At 43.5% G+C, this 18,022-nt stretch overlaps 1 pseudogene; it reads right to left on the bottom strand.

The window, feature by feature from the left end:
• Nucleotides 1–13,970: 13,970 nt before the first annotated feature.
• LOC101957010 (ornithine decarboxylase pseudogene) lies at nucleotides 13,971–15,276 on the bottom strand (annotated as a pseudogene).
• Nucleotides 15,277–18,022: the final 2,746 nt, after the last annotated feature.

Raw genomic sequence — 18,022 nt, 5'->3', positions numbered from 1 at the left:
GCAGATAACTAAATGACATAAATACACTTTAAACTAATTGATGATTATTATGTCTAAATTAATTGTAACATAACTTTAATATGTCAAACATTTTTCCACAGTATGTTTGCCTCCAAAACATAAAGAAATTGTACTTACCTTTCTGCTTATTTAGCAGTTCTGTATGAAATGAGATAAGTAATAAACAAAGGTAAGTCCACAACTATCAAAGTCTGGGAGACTTGCTAGAGAAGCAATCTTGACTCAATTCTTTCAAGCCATGACTTTATAAAAGATTAGCCAGATATGAGATTAGAATGAGGACGAGGCAGAAGAGATGCTGAGACGGTGTTTCCTCATCATCCCCAGGTGGTTTTCTGAGACTTGCAAAGCACTGTGGAGGGCCATTGCCCTGTGGCCTGTGTCCACCTCTGCCTCAGGTTTCTGCTCTTCTCTGTGGGGCTCCCTGTAAGATATTCCTCAAAGAACTCATCTGATTCTTCTGTGAGACCTAAGCAATAAGGGACAGGGACAGGTTCCCAGGCCCTGGGCAGGAGTAGGTGCCCTGGGCAGGAGTAGGTGGAAAGAGTGGAAAGAGTCAGGATGCCCTAGACCAGCCAGTCCATCTGCAGGGCCACAACTGGAAGAAATCCTGGGCATTGAAAAGATGTTGTTGTCCTTGAGCACTTCATAGGGTGTGACTTGGTGATGATAAAGAGCAATGATTCTTTGGTTATTGGTGTGTGGGCATGGGGAAGGATTCTAAACCCCAGAGGGTTAGAGAGGATCATCCAGGCACAGAGAGGCAAATGCAAAGAAGGCACTTCACATACAATTAGGGAGCCTTCCTTCTTCTCAAACCCAGGGAAAGGAGTAAGCAAACAAAACCAGAAAAATAATAAGCAAAAAATAAAAAGTGGTAACAGCAGGCACTGGTAGAGCTCTCGATGGTGGACGGGGTGGGGGGGGTGGCTGTTTTCAGATTGGCTCCTTTTCTAGGATTTTATGGATTTACTGCAACCTTTCCTTTAGCATTCGTCCCAGTTTCTACAACCAGTTTCTTTATTCCTCGGAATCAAAGTCATATTTACAACCTGGAAGGAATAACAAAGATAATAATCCAACAAAGCAAAGGGATGCTTGATCAAGCTCATTAGGGACACTAAGAATCCCAAACTCCCTATTGATATTTATTAATATTTCCTTCCTCAAATCTGTTCTTCAAAATCACCTGGCCTTTAAATTGTAACCAAATACTTTAGCAGAGAGGAATTTATGAATGACTCACCATGTGTCCTTTGAGCCTATCTTAGAAACAAATATGTGCCCAAGTTAAAAGGTACTTGTCTAAAATCCTGACAGTTCATTATTTAACAGGCCACTAAAGTCTATGACTTGTGTATGTTGGGATTTAAGTTTTCGATGTGTATGAGCTCAGAGATGTGGCTGTGCTCAGAGTCACAGTTGACAGGGACGGATGATCTCGGCTTGTGATTCCATCCATGTCAGATTGGGATGGGTCAGATGGGTTTGCCTGAGCACCTTCTCCCTCACCCCTTCTCTGGGTGCCCACCGTGGTACAGGAGAGAGTTATAGGTTATGGTACAGGAGAGTTTTCTGGGTTATGGGGCTCCCTGGGGGAAACACTGCCACAGGCATTAGGCATTTCTTTTTAAATAATTTTAAACTGTCTGAAGGATAATTTCTCTAATATTATTAACTAGTTGGAGGTAAAGGAATGGTCAAGACCCAAAGGAGATTTATCTCCAACATTGTGTTTCTAAGCTCAGGTAGTATCGATGGTTGTTACCCACATTTACTCACCTGGAGGGGCTCTTCACCTGAGAAGTGGCCTGCAGATATCACACTTGCACCTCAACTCTGTTGAGAATCTCTGCCTGCTCTGGAGACCTGGAGACCTGCTTTTCTGATCAAGCTCAGCATCTGCCCTCCAGAGCCCTGGACTAGGACACAGGGCACTTCCCACACCTTCTCATGCTGGACAATGTGTTCCAGAGTCCTAATGGGGGGATGAGGTTGTGTGAGTTAAAACTAAGCCAACTCACCGTGCTTTGTCTTGAGTAGACCTAAGAAAAGAAAAGAAAGATGGATTGATTGGTGAGACTCACTGGGGCCTTGGGGAGCTGCCTTTCACCTCACAAGAGCTCTGCAGATCCAGTTAGATACCAGGTCCCCACAGAGTTCCTTTCTGTAGTTGAAGCAGCCCAGAAATGTCCACATTCCTGTCTTTCCCAACTACAGAAAGCAGGATGCAGGGGGAAAAAAGGCAACAGAAAAAAAAGCAACACTTTAATCCAGGAGTGGAGTTCAGAGCTTTTACCTCCAAGCCCAAGGTTATGAGGAAAGCAGCTTTGCCTGCTCTGGTGTAGACTCTTTGGTGCTTTAACTATTGTGAAGTGAGTGGCCCAGTGGCAACAGCTCTATTCCACAGCTGTGCCTTCCTCACCTTCGCTTCCCAGGCTCTGCTTCACACCAAATGGAACCTAATCATTAGGCAGAGGCTCCCATGGCTCCACCCCAGCTCCAGCTGTTCCCTAATCCACTTTCTCCTGGAAACTCACATCTAACAATGTTGCATATTAGTGAGTCACACACGGTTTGTCTGTTTATGTTTGGCTTATTTTTCTATGTAGTATTTTGAAAGTTTGTCTCTATTAGTGAATATAACAGAACTTGTTTTCTGTGTCTGAATCTATGCCATATTTGTTCATCCATTCATATGACAATGGAAGCCTGGGATGTTGATACCTGTGGATCTTGTGAGTAATGTCACATGAACGCTCAAGGGCAGGTGACCTCTGTTGTTTACTCTGTGGGCACACACCTGAGAGAGGTGCTTGGTCCTAGGATAATTCTGTGCACAACTTTTTGAGAAGATACCAGGCTGCTTTTCACCAAGACTGCAACATTTTAAATCCCATTAGCAATGTGCAGGACACAGAAGGAGGACCCAGACCCGCAATGGGTGGCTTGAGAGCCACCTCACACTCTCAGTGACCTAAGGTCCTCCCATTAGCCCAGCTTTTCTGTTGTACAACCGTGGGGACCAAGCAGAACACAATGGGCCCTGGTGGTAACAAGACCAGGTCCCAACCACTGCAGCATCCTGGACTGGACCTCACGCAAGGCACCAGGAAATTTAGAAAGTGGGAAATGTTACTTTCCCCATGAGAACTACAGTCACACCTATGTTGCCTGTACCCTTGACTTCTCCAGACACCTCAATACATGGATGCTTGCTTCTCAATTAATGCACGCTAACGGATAAATGCCCACATTTCAGCATGAATATAGATATTTCTTGATAAATCAGTCATTTTTGACTTGAGGGTCTCACTGTTTTTCCAGGTTAGTCAAGCCATTCTCCCTCCTTAGCCTGCCACGCTAGGACCACAGGCATGCACCACCACACCTGGCTCAAATCATTCTTTCTTATTTTCTAAGTTTTATTTCTGATTGTTTTCAATAGGTAATGCATGTGTGTGACTCCCAAATCAAAGGGATACATAATAAGATACACTTTGTGGGGTTCCCTCAAACCTGTGCCCAGCTACTCTACCCCCCAAACCAGAAGTCCTTCCTAAGTAGAAGAGGTGATGGAAACCAATTTGAGAAACCCCAGGCTGTCCTCATTTTATTTCATTTTTAGTATAAATACTAACAGGGATTTCTTTCATTCTAAAAAAAATATTTGATTTAGACAAATATTATGCAGTTACACTCTCTACATTTAACCACTTTCTATACTTTCTTCAAATTTGGTTTATGTAGAATCAACTTAATAAGAGTATATATTCCTTTTCCCCCTTTATATGATAAATCAGTGTGTTAAGCCTATTCCACACACTTTTGGGTTTAATTTTGTTTGAGCTGAAAGAGTGCATATGTGGACCCAAAACAATGTATCTTAAAAAAAGCTTATTCAGTGTAGTGAAACAATTGTTTTGGATATATGCTCCTAACAATTGGACCCATACACACACTCATACACACTATTTGATATTTTTCTGTAGTTCAAGCTGATATAATTATTGAATTAAAATAATATGAAAGGGAAACAGTGAAGATCATAATTTGAATGAGATATTTTGAATAAATGATGATTGGTGACATTGAAGTAGTACATTTGGAAAAATTTTCCAAACTATCAGACATGTTGTCAAATTATTTGATCAATAACCAACATTCTTCTTATATTTTTCTATTGGATTCTTTTCTGGCTTCCAAATACTATTTTTGGTTTCTTCAAACAACTCTCCATATTAAAAAGAAACCTGTCTTCTAAAGTTGCACAACATTAGTAACATCACGTTTTGGAACAAGCCATGTGACACTCTGGGCAGGGCTCTGTCAAATCTCCCTTGCAGGGACTGGGGCCCAAGAGCAGCACGTGCACAGGGCAGGCATCTCTTCCCACCCTGGTTTCTCTCCACCCTGTATGAGTACTCCCTTTGCAGGAGTAGGGGAAGTAAATCGTGCAGGTGGTTCTTCAGGATACTGCAATGGGGTGAGCATCCGACAATAGAGAGGTCTAAGCCAGCCACATCCTGGTCCTACAGGAGGGCTGGTCAGGGCCTGGACAACACTGGCATTGATGCTGATGGAGGGAAACCAACAAACTGGGGGATATGCTGGAAGGGAAGGCAGGCAAGGCCTCAGCTCTTTTTCCAGCCCTCCTGGGAGTGATTCTTTCTGAGAAGCATTTTCCCTTCACTGCCCACAGATGAGCAGTTGGTTTTCATCCTGCACAGTTCCCTGGGCTACCCAGGTTTCCAACAGCTGGCTTCAATCCCAGCACTTCCCACCTGGAGTGAGAATCGGGGCATGAAAATGAATTCTCTCAGGAGATGCTTTCTTTGGAGACTGGGAAAAGGTAGGCAGGCGAATGCAGCCCTGGCCTGAGTGTACTTTAAATCTGTCGAAATCCTGTGACTGTTCCCAGATGAGTCACCTGAGCCTTATCCAGCATGCACCTTTCAAAGTCAGAAAACACTGGCACTCTGAGGACAGGAGAAAATGCCCTAAAGCTGACCAAGAGGTTTTGCTAAGAGAAAATGCCACAGCCTTTTGCCATCTTTGGATGGAGAGACAGAAAAATAGACAAACAGACAGACACATACATCCATAGGAGGTTCTAGTTTTTGAATGCAACTATTTAAGTGATGGATCTGAAAACAATCCCACAGACACACGCATACTTCTCATGACGAGGTGGCTGCCTCAACCAGGAAACCTGTCATCTGAGAAAGACGCAGTCCAGAAGGTGAAAGTGAATTCTGTTTCTTGTTCAGGTTATTCTTTTTCAGTTTTAATTCTGAAGACTGCCCCTCATCCACTCCTGACTTTCTTGCAAACCTTCCACACCAGTCCTTTGGTCTGTCCCCACTCACCTTTGTCTTTCCTGGCAAGTAGGAACACAGCACAGATGGCTGCAGCGAGGACCAGGACAGAGACAAGCACAGCCAGCACCACCATCCAGGTGAAGGAGCTGGGGAACAAGCCCTCTGCAAAACAGGACACTCTCTCAGGGTCCCTGGACCATGTGTCCTTCTGGGGACACTGTCAGGAAGGGCCCAGTTTCCCAGTCCGGGCCCCTCTCCTGGTAATCCTGAGGAATCAGGGACCCTGAAGAGACTCCTGCTGCCCTGTGACTCCAGAGGTATGGAGACACAGAGGATTTATTTTAAAAATTGTAAGAAATTTTAAACACAGTGAAAATACAAAACCAATTCTTCAGCCTCCTATGTATTAAGAACATTTCTTAAAATCAACACAAAATTATCTATGGGGTGCTATGTGATGTTTTGATACACATATGCAGTGTTTAGTGTTCAAATTGGGTTAATATTCATCTCTCTTCAAATAGTATTTCTTCTTGGTGAAAACATACAAAAACTTTTCTGCTAGCTTTTTAAAACTGTGGTGTACTTCATCATCATCTATCGTCACTCTACTGGACAACAGAACACCCAGACCAATTCCTTCTTTCTGACTTCTTCCCCATTGACTACCTTTCCATTATTATTTAACTAACATTAGCATCTCTGTATTGTGACTTGTAATTATTTTTTAATAAGTAATATCTTCAAAAGCACCACGTTTCTCCTTCTATCCACTTCTCCCCTTCTACTAGGTCATCCCTAAGGGACTTTGTCACGAGGCCTCTCTATGCAATTAACTTTTACATATATGTATTTGTGATCCTAGTAACAATGCAGAGGAGTCCTGGGAGCTTCTCTAGGATCGAGGAGGGCTTGTAATGATCTGGCAAATAGGTTTCCTGTTCAAGATTCTAGAAACAGAATTCTACTTTCTCTCAGGGCCTCTTCTGGAATGGCCATGGCCAGCAGTACATAGAGACTGTAGTGACTATTGGGCAAATATTTTTAACAATGGGTCGGTTCAAGAGAGGCATCAAGGCCACTCATTGAAGGCCTCTATTTAACAATGAAACACTGTATACTTGGAATTCTGTAAGAGAGTACATCACTAACTACACACAAAATATAATAAATATGTGAGTTGATGAATGTTAATTAGCTTGATTAAGGCAATACTTCACAATGCATGTGCATATCAATGTCACCTGTCATACCTTACATAGGGGACCTTTACTGCCAACAACTTTTACTTAATAAAATTGGTTCAAAACAGGCCTTAGGACACTATTGTTGATGGATTACCTTGATCCAAAAATCTTAGCAAAAGGCTTATAAATGAATCAATTGGAAAATTATTACTTATATAATAATTGCTTCCAACATAAATATGAAGAACTATATTCTTTTTCTATTTTATCTTCTACATTTTCATTTTCAAAAATTCTGTATTACTATAATTTTTGCTGCTCTAATCCCAGCTCATCATTTCCTGTTAAATGTTTATTCCTTTCTCCACTGTATAGTTCTGAGCAGGAGGCTCCATCCCTTTGCTCTCCTCTGAGCTTATGTTATTAAGATTAATACTTTTTTAAAGAAGTAATTTACTCCTCTGACATTAATGCTTGTCTTCTTCATGATTCCAACTTTTCAAACAAATGTGACTTCCCAGACTAAGGCACAAAAGAGTGTTGACTCAAAGTTCTTCCTTAGTACTGTTCTAAGAATAAGGAATATGAAAGAGGAATAAGGAGGAGAAATATGAAATAAGTCTTTAGGGGCTTACCCTCCCACGATGATGCACATGACCAAAGTCACACACAGTGAGTGGGAATCTTGGTACAAATGCCTCAGGCATGGCTTCCCAGAAGGGACGATGCTAGTGTCTGAGCATGCAGGTGTGGCACCCAGCTGGGTTCAGGGAAGAGGAGGGAACAGGAGGGTGAATGTCCAGAGCCCTGCTGTGGACCTGCAGGTGGGCAGAGAGGAGGTAGCAAAAGGGGACCCTACAGGAGCCAAAGCAGATGGGGTGTCAGGAGCACCTTCTGCAGACTTACAGACCTCAAATCCAGACATTTCCTATTAAAGGACTGTGCACTGAACCATCTGGGCAGACTTCATGCCTGCACAGTCGCTGTGGGAGGGCACAGAGCCTGTGGGGTCTTTTTGTGCCAGTGGCATGACTGTATCAGCTAACCTCATAACACTCTATGGGGAGACCCTCTCATTCCTGCTCCCTAACACTTGGGCACTGGGAACAGGAAGGTCAGTCTCACCCAAATCTGCAAAGCTGGAAAGCGATATCGAGAGGAACCCCTCAATTCATCAATGTCAACTGCACTTCACTTGTTGGCAGTGGTTTTCCTGGGCAGTGGGCTGGATGGTCAGAGGAGACCACTGGCAGTATCCTACAATGCTCCCTTACTCTCTGAATGCTTTTGCACAGGCAGGCATTTATATTCTTGTAAAATAAACCAATGTCATTTCTTTGCCATGAAGAGAATTATAAAACAGGACAGAAGACATGTTTTCCTAGCTCTCTGGGTAGGAGGAGTTGCAAACTGGTGAATGGCTAAATCCTTTTGGGTTGTCCGTGGCGAGCCTTTGCTACCCACACCCTCTCTCTCAATGGCCAGATCTCAAGAATGTGATGTGGAAGGCAATGACCTGCTAAGTAGACACACACTCCCTTCTGAGAGCTGAGGACGAGGTTCCTTATGAAGCAGGACACATTTGCACTCAAGCTCTTGTCCATCATGATGGAGGTTTACACTCCAAACAAGCCGTCTAAATCTGTGGTCCTGGTTTCTGAGGCTGGGGTAAGGTGCTGCTCCAGAGAGTCCTCCCAGTGCACCTCGGGCTCTGGATACCACCCCGTGGATTTGCAGGTCAGCTTCAGGCCGTCGGCATCATCAGTTTCAACATGAATATGAGGGGTTGACCCCGAGCCTGGAAAGTGAAGAGGCAGACACAGATTCTTCAAGTTCTAAGCCACTTCAAGTGGTGTGAACTTACGTCTGCTGGTCATCTTTGTAAACTGGGAGTGGGACTAAAACTAATCAATCAATCCATAAATACTGGCCACAAAAGACTTTAGGGGGAATAAAGTAAATCACCCATGTCAACATTTAACATACGAGTCCCTATCATCCTTTTTATTTTTTCTCTCCACCCTTTGAAGCCATACTAATCATTTTTATCTGGTTATTTGGAAAACTGGACACCAAACTTGTTATCAATCCAGGAGCAGCCTGTGCAGCTGCCCTTTGTGGTGATGAGGACCCAGCAGGAGTCCCACATCTGGCCTCCAGGCCTTCATCCTGGCCCTTCTCAGAGGAGCTCACCACTATGTTCCTGGATATGGTCAGGGCCCTCCGTCAGCATGGCTATCCCTTGCTGCACAGGCTGCGGAGCACTATGTGCCTGGTTGAACTGCGGCATGGACTTGCCTGTCACTTAGTGTCAATTAGGTTCAAATGTGAAAAGTAGTTTGCACCCAGCAGCCGCCACTCTGGACCATGCAGACCTGGGCAAGGTAAGCCTACCTGTGGCAGTGGCCACCCAGGAGACCACATGCCCCAGCCCCTTTGGAGCTAGGAGTGGCCTGGAGCTTCCCACAGGGGCTGAGTGGCAACTGCAGTGCTGTGGACTCTGTTTCTAAAGAGAAGTGCCCCTGCCTCCTGCCCCTTCCTCTTTGTTGGGGCTGAAGTGCAGGGAGACTGGGAATAATCCCTGGTAGTGAAGAAGGAGTCCATGCCATGATGGGTGCAAGGTCAACATGGACTGTGGAACCTCACAGGTCAGCTGCTGTGGCAGACCTGTGCCCAACACCCCTGCACTTGAGGTAGGAAGCTCTGCTATAGGACACTCGTTTTCAGGTTAGTGAATAATCACAATCTTCACTAACAGAAATGATAAGATACAAACAGATGTACCTGGGGTTAACCCGCCCATTGTGGGTTGAGTTTGGTTTCCTATAAAGACATGGTCAAGTCCTCACCCTAATACCTGTGAATGTGACATTCTTTGGTAACAGGATCTTTTCAGATAATTGGTAAAGACTAGGTTGAGTTGGATTAGGGTGGGTCCTGATCCCATATGACTGTCAACTTTTTAACAAGAGAAAAAAGTTAGACCTAGGAACACAGGGACATTAGCCAAGCAGATGTGGAGTTCGAGACTGGATGGTGAAGCTACAAGCCCAGGGACAGCTGGGTTGCCAAAAGCTGGATCAGAGAGGGAAGCTCTCCCCAGGGGCCTTGGGGCCTGGCTCTCCAACTCCTCGATTTGAACTGAAGGCCTCCAGAAATAAAAATAAATCTAGATAAACAACTTCTGTTGTTTCAAGCAAACTCATTTGTGGTGAGTTGTTAATGGAAGCCCTGAGAGTCTATTGATGACCCTCTCATTTCACCTCCTGAGGCCTTGCTAATTGGGCCCTAAACAAGCATCTGGAGTGAATATCGAATGTTCAAGCCCATGGTGACCTTCACAGCAGGGACCTCAGTGTCTGAACAGGAAAGGGTCATTTCAGAAGCTGAGGGCTTTGAGAAGCAGTGGGGATGCCTGCTTGGCCCAGCAGCCCCATTTCCTGTGCTGACATGGAGCAGCACAACAGAGTCCGTGGCTTCAGCTCTCGGGACACCAGCTCCTTTTCCCTAGGACATGGGTGACACTCTCAGCACAGGGGCTGGAGAAGCCAGGGAGTAGCTGGAGCTCTATGATAAGAACATACAGCTCAGCATACAGGGCTGCTCAGTGAAGAAAAAGAGGGTCGTTTCCAATTGTTTCTCCTGGCCCTTCCACTTGAAAACATGTCCCTCTGTGTCTCATCACTGGCTGTGTCCTCATGAGTTCAATAAAAATGGGCTTGTGTTTCGTATATTCTAAAAATACAGAGCTCAGTTAGCAGGACTTTATAGAAACATGGCGTCAAGGTGCCAGATTTTCTGGGGATAAGAGAGTAAGGTGGTGCTCTTAGTCAGGCTACTGTCCCCTGTATTACCTACTTTGAGAATCTGAGATATTAACTCTGAGACCATCCTGGGGGGAAACCCATGGTTTTTGCTGGTGCAAAGAGACTGAGGATATGACTTGACACCAAGGCTTTAAGTGGTATTTCCTCTCTCCTAGAGGAGAATTTCAACATCTGCCTGTGGCTCCCCCAAGATGTTAATTCATGGATCTGTGCTCCTGTGAAGCTGGCTGGGGAGTGGGATAGGGATGAGCCTTGGCTTTAAGAACTCAGCTTCAGAATTCACTGAAGGCTGGGGTTCTGCAAAGACTTGCACCTGCAGCACCCACTGATGGTTAAAGTGAGGAGACCCTGTGGGGTCTATCTAAACTTAAGGTGTGGGAGAACCTTTTCTCTAAGACACAGTACACTGGGGCTGCCCAAATTGATGACATTTCCAGCAGGCACTGATTTCTGACCTTGAACCAAACTTCACTCCTCTAGGAGGGAGGAGCAGGTGAAGATATGTGGGCCAGAAACCACACAACCTAGACCACCACAGGACACTGAGGCCTTCTGGAGAAGAGGGCCACAGGCAAAATCCAAGGACCTGCTGTTCACCTGGAGCTGGGCTCTGGTGAGGCCTCCTAACCTGGTGCAGCAGCCAGCACCACACTGCATGGTGTGGAGTCCAGTGGATGTGACCCAGAGGGCTCAACTCAGGACACCTGGTCTAGACAGGCTAAAGCACATGCTCACTGGGAGGAGGTGAAGAAACAGGCTATTTCATTTTCCTGGCTTAAGTAAAGAGAACAGCATGTTCTCAAAGTGATGGTTCCCACTGTCATCACCAGGACATGACAGAAACTGCAGCCTGTCTGGAGGTGTCCCAAGGGTCACTGCCTCAAGTAGGAAGCAGAGAAGCCTCTCTTTGGAGGAGCATCTCATGTTTAGAAACATATTTTGTCACTTACTATTGCAGTATTTATATGGTGATAGACCTCAGGGCCTGTGATAATTTGGGAAGGCCTGGCCCTTCATGAATTCTGGCTTCACCATGTGTGGCGTGCTGTGAAAGTTGCATCCTAAACTCTATACCTACTGAAATACCAAGCACTCCACCTGCAGAGAAGAAGTCAGTAACCCACTTTGGGCACAGTGGGGACCCAGAGCATGATAAGGAGCCCAGTGGAACTCATTGCTATAGCTAGTGCTCCATGCTGCCAACAGTGCCCTAGGGGAGGCTGACATGAGTTCCACTTCATTTTCCTCAGTGTTCTACCTGCACTTTGTGCTTGAGTGGAAAACTCAGTTGCACTTGCCCTGACTTGGGGCAGCCGTGGAAGTGGAGCATCGGGGCTGCCCCCTGTTTGATACAGGAGATGAGCAGGTCCAACCTGCCCTGCCTTCGGAAGCTCAGTAGTGAGTGGTGGTGGCTGCTTTCTCATGAAGCCCCCTGTGAGGAAGGAGATACAGAAACTCTTTCTGAGGCCTTAAGACTTGTGTGAAGGGGTCTAATCCAGGCTCAGCCTCTCACTGAAGCTGGACCCTTCCTTCCTTCTTCACCTGGCAGGACAGATACTTTCCTGGGGTTCATATCTGAGCAGGAGCAATACAGAAATGCATGAACTTAAGCAGGACCCAAGTAAACTAGAAGGCAAAGGTGGGCAGCACCACATGTCTGGATGTTTTCTTGGGTTTAATGCATCCTTCATTTATTCCTTTGCCATTCCGGAAAACAGCATGAAAAGAAAAACTGAAGTCTTTATTGAAGTTGGGACCCTAGTATTTAGATGGAAATGGGAGATGGGAGGATTCCCAGCCACTCTCTGAGTTCCAACCACTGACATTTGACTAATGAAGAGCCTTGTGACTGAGTGTCTGCCTGAGCCTGCCACTTCCTTCACATTACTTTTAACACTAGGAAGAGAATCTTCCCATTCAGGATCCCTGAGGAGGAAGTGGGGCAGCTGCCCAGGAGGCCTGAGGCCCCTCTGCCCTGGAATACCTGACCTTAGGCACCAACCCCATGTCAATCAAGTAGGTGGAAGTCCACGGCCACTGTGTGTTGTCCATTGGGATCTGCTTTCCCTAGCTCTGCTCTGGCTTTTTAGCAGTTGATCCCTGTTTCATGGACTTGTTGGCTTTTATGTGTAGGATTAAATTGCCTAACCACTTCGCTATTTATTAATACCTTCTAATACCTTCACATATTCCATGACTAAACACTCAGGTAAACTGGGTGAAGTGGGCTGCACAAAATAATCACACAGAGACAGAGTCCACAGGGTTCTGTGAATCCCAGAGTCCAAAGGACCCCTGTTGCCTCCAGATGCTCCAGCTGCTAGTGACCACCTCAAGAAACAGGAGAAAAGACCCAGCTTGTTTATTCCACCCATCCCACAATGGTCCTTAGGCTGTAACTCACAGCCTTACAGGAAACCAGGTGACCCAGGAGGCAGGACAGGCCATCTGCTGGTCAGGTGGCTACAGGAAGCAGCCTGAACAATAGACAGTGTGGTAGAAAAAGGTCATCACAAAAACTCCAGCTTAGGGGAAATAACCAACATGGCTCCAGAATGTACACAGGGGCAAAGCTGAGAGGGAATTGATGGCAAAGTCCAAGATGGTGGTTCTTCTTCTGACTTCTTGTTTTATCTCAGCTGCTACGACATGGTGTACACTCAAGAGATGCTTGAAACACCTTCAGCTTGTAGGCAGGATGAGACTTTATTTAATTTTACTGCATTGAACTCAGTACTTCAGGCATGCTAGGCAGGAGCTCTACCACTGAGCTACATGTTTATTCTTGGGATTTAACATTTAAAGCACAATTTTTATCTAGGTGACTATTTAAGTTCTCATTAAAGTAGTTTGTGCTTTGAGACTTTTCAATAATTTGCATGTCAGTAATTAAAATTTAAAAAAGATTAAAATTAAATTCTAAACTAGAGTGACCTAGACCTAGAAAGCCATCGAACGACATGAAACAAGGAGCACAAGCAGTGAGGTGGGGGGAAGTTCAGAGGGGGACCCACAGCACTGACCAGGGTGATGGTTTTGACACATCAATTGAACTCTGAGCTTCAGGTTACATCCCCATGAATGATAGTACCTCACAGAATCCACCTGAAGATCACACGAGTACACACACACACACACACACACACACACACACACACAGGATGTGTTTGATAAACCAATCCAGACTAACTCCTCCTACATGTCACTGGTCAGGCGTTGTAGACAGTGTGAGAGTGGAGAGGACTGTTAACATTGGTGAAGTCTGGAGTTGAACAAAGAGGGAGACAAGACAGGATGAGGATGACCCAGACAGAGCTGTTCCCCAGAGAGCTCTGCTGCTTCCTTAGCTCTAACTGAAGTGTCCTCCAGGCCCCAGAGGATCTGTGAACAAACATGTCTCATCCAGTCCCTTGTGAGCATCCTAATCCAGGAGTGATGCCACCCTCCTCTTCCTGGTGGCTTAGCCAGGCCATACTCCCTGACCATCTGGGTGAGGCGCAGCCTTCTCTGAGGTGAGTTCAGCCAGGCAGGTGGCACTGGAGCTCAGGGCCATGGCTGTGCAGGGTGTGCTGACCTGCTGTTGAGGTGCTCCGTTAGGTCCTCATGGCATTTCCTCATCTTTCTCTATCACCTGTTTTTCTGACATGCATTTCGGGAAGGTCACAGCGCTTGACAATCCGATCAAGGCCATCACAGGTTGGTCTCCATATACTGGATGAATAATACTTCTCATCTGGTTTAGGTCTCTTCTGCAGCAGGGGCTTTACATGTGCATGATCATAAAGGATTCAATTAAATGATCCATATACTCTGTCATTCACATAATACATAAAGGTCTGTTCACTTGCCTCATCTTCATCATCAGAGCCTGTCTGTTCCTTTAATACGAGTTTTTTGGCAATGATATTAACTGCAAGCATGAAAGCTGAAACAACATAATATCTTCCTGGTTCAGCTATGATTCTCACTCCAGAGTCTGATGGAAAGTATTTGTCGAGTGCTGGACTGATCACACTGGTGATCTCCTCAAACTTAAGCTTCACATCCTCAGATCCAGGGAAGCCACCACCAATATCCAGCAGACACATGCTGAAACCAGCCTCAGCTCCCATGTCAAAGACACAGCGGGCATCAGAGATGGCCTGCACTGGTCTCAGGATCAGTGCAGCCACTCCCCACGTGAAAACTGACACCAATGACATCAATATTTAATTCTTTAGCTCGTTCCAAAGGAAGTCTGCTGGTTTTGAGTGTGGCACCGAATTTAACACTGAGACGACAGACTGCTTTGGAATCATCAGTAGCAATCCGCAAAACCAACTTTGCCTTTGGATGTGCTCTGGCAACCTTCATCAACTCAACTTCACTGTCAAAAGTGATCATTTGGACTCCAATACTGGCAGCATATTTAATTTGAGACACATGCTTACAAAGATTTGCATAGATAATCCTCTCTGGAGGCACTCCGAGACTCTGCACCAACTGTATTTCAGTCTTGCTAGCACAGTCAAATCCTGACTCAATGGCAGCTAAGGTCTTCATTATGGCTCTGCTATCATTGCATTTGACTGCATAAAAGGGGGTAACACGAGGAAGAGCTTTTAACTATCTTAGATGTTTCTTTAGAATGTCTCCAAGGTCTGTGACACAAAAGGCAACCTTATCGTCAGAAGAAGACACTTTATTAATTTTTTGGTCCAAAATGTCCTTGGCAGTAAAGCCTTCATCAAGGAAGTGGCAGTCAAACTCTTCATTACTAAAGTTGTTCATGGCTCCTGGATATGCCTCAGAAATGCAACAAGATGAAAACTAAGAGATGAAATTTAAAGAAATTATTTCCAGCTTCTCTCAAAGGTAATTCTCTAGGAATTCCAAACCCTGTGTCCTCGGTCCAGCAGTGGAAATATTCTCAGAGCGCCCAGGCGCGCGGGCGGTCCCAAGGAAATGCCGCCGCCCCAGCTGCCTGGCGCCAGAGCCAGAGCCCGAGGATCGCTGGGCCGCCCCTGCCACGCCGGTCAGTCTCCTTGCTCCCGCCCGCCCAAGAAGCCGGCCCCTTGTGGCGCCGAGCTGCTGGCTGAGGGTAGCCGGCAGCGGCGGCTGCAGGGACTGACCAAAAGTACATATTTCTCACGTAGGAAAAAAACCTGTTTAAAGTTATCTAAAAAAGCACAGTAAAATCAGAAATATATTTCAAAATTTAGGAATATAAACATTTTTCCAATTACAAATTTCAAAGGCAGGTTAACATTTTTTTATTTTTATTTAAGTATAGTACAATATCTAACTTGCATCTATTACTTTTAGTGTTGTTTTCTTCATATTTTGTTTAATAGATGCATTCCTGCTATAATGTATGTTTATATGTCTTATTTTTAAATTTATCTGGTATTTACAATATCTATATAAAATATTTAGTTTTAGATTTTCTTATTCTTTGATACACGTGGTGGTGGGAATTGAAAACACTTTTCATGCTTAGTAAATGCTCTACAACCTAAGTCACATACCCCACCCTCAAGTCTATTCTGGAGAGATATAATTTTGTTATATGATTGAAGCTATTACCAACAATTAGCTAGGGGATGTTCTTATACACTGATGCTAGTGTTAGATATTTTTTCAAGTATAAAAAAGATTATTCAGCTAAATGAAAATTGATTAATTCAGAACACAATATTTATAAAGTTTAAATTTGTTTATACATATATCTTAACATGTTAAAAATATGTTCTATAAAAACTTACTACAAAATTTCTCTAGGAGACATATTATTGCTCAGCAAAAGGTTTTAGAGTAGAATTCAATGGTAACACCACAGAAGTCAGGATCAGGGTAAGTGCTGAGTACTTTTTTTTTTTAATATGTGAACCTATACTAGCAGCAATTACCAGTTCCCAACTGGCAACTGGCCTTGTGCAGCTCTTGGAAAATTTGGGTTAAAACTAACTATACAATTTAGTCACACATTATTTACAGATTTGGCAAAAAGTACCTGTTCCCACATCTGCATATTCCTAAAAGTTTGGACATTGTCTTAGTTTACCTTGTATTTCTAAAACTTCTTTAGTTGTGAGGCAAATACAAAGTGATCAACAGATTTGTTTAAGAAAATTGATTCACTTGGTTGAATAGTGAGATAATATTTCTAAAAAATATTCTTAATTATTTTTAAAAATTAATTTTTATAGCATCCATTATCTTTCAGAGTTTTGTATATATTATTTCAAGTTCTCCTAGTTTTTAAGGGTGTGGCTTGAAAAATCAGCTGAAATCATTTTTGTTTACTTCTAAATATGACCAGTCATTTTTTCTAGCTGCTTTTAAAATTCTGTTTTGTTTTGTTTTTTGTAGATTAGGCATTTGGCATACATATACATAATATATATATTTATATAATTTTTTTACCTCTTAGATCATCTTGTCTATGAATTTTCTAAATTCATTCCTTGATATTTCCTGTACTGTAGTATCAGTGGAGTCTATTGCTAAATTATTCTGTTTTGTTTTGGATGTTTTTAATCTCTCTTTTTTTTATTGTTTAAGTGTCTACCCATATACACAAATGGACCTGAAGCAGTGGGGTTTTTACTCTACCAGCTTTTATCCTGTAGGTTTCCAGTGCCTCAGAGATGAGGGGGAGTCAAATAACTGTAAAAACCTATGCATATAACACATAGGATTAAATTAAGTACTTAGTTTCTATTATGACATCTACAATGTTTATTGACACCATAAACAGGAATTCTAGGGTAAACAATTTCTATCAGTAAAGATAGTATTTAATCATGAATTTTGTCCATTGTAAACTCAAACAATTGGTATTACCTATGAGCTCCAGTGTTTTAACTGTTTCTAGAGAATTAGTGGTGGGGTCTGACATTTTACAAACTAACCAGTAGTAAGAGAAGTTAAAAATAGTGGTAAATAAGAGGAAAGAAGAAGAAGATATCAGGAAGACAAAGATTTGCAATTTCAAAATAGGGCTGATCTATAGACAACATAGGGTGCATTGTTTATGAGGAGGAAGAAAAGAAATAAAAGTAAAAACAAAATAGAGGAAGAGTGAAAGGGATAACAATGAGTCTGGCTTCTTGGTGTATCTTCTATTCATATATAAATTTTTAAATTAGTGCATTATAGACATACACAACATTTAAATTCACCCTGCTTTATTCATAGATTTACAGAGAGAGTTTGGTTTGTTTCATTCTACTTTTCATCCCTCTGTCCTCCCTGCCTTCCCTATAACCCCTTCCACAGATATCTATGCTATTCGTGTTGGATTCTCCCCTTTTTTATTATGTGGTCAAGTATTCACATATGAGGGGGAAACATTTGACCCTTGGCTTTCTGAGTGTGGCTTATTTCACTTAGAATTGTGTTCTCATTTCATCAATTTTCCACCTAGTTCCACCATTTAATTCTTAATGACTAAGTAAAACTTTATTGTGTATATACACCAGGTATTCTTTATTCATTAGTCTGTTGATGAGTATGTTAGCTGGTCCTGTAGTTAGGTTATTACGAATTGTGTTGCTATAAGCACTGATGTACCTGTGTTTCTATAGTATACTGATTTCAGACCTTTGGATATTTACCAAGGAATGGAACAACCTGGTCAGATGGTGGTTGTATTCCAAGTTTTGAAAGGGATATTCATACAGTT

Source organism: Ictidomys tridecemlineatus, chromosome 11 (genome assembly GCF_052094955.1).
Source record: "Ictidomys tridecemlineatus isolate mIctTri1 chromosome 11, mIctTri1.hap1, whole genome shotgun sequence".
In the NCBI taxonomy this organism is placed as follows: Eukaryota; Metazoa; Chordata; class Mammalia; order Rodentia; family Sciuridae; genus Ictidomys; species Ictidomys tridecemlineatus.
This window is presented reverse-complemented; position numbering and strand designations above follow the sequence as displayed.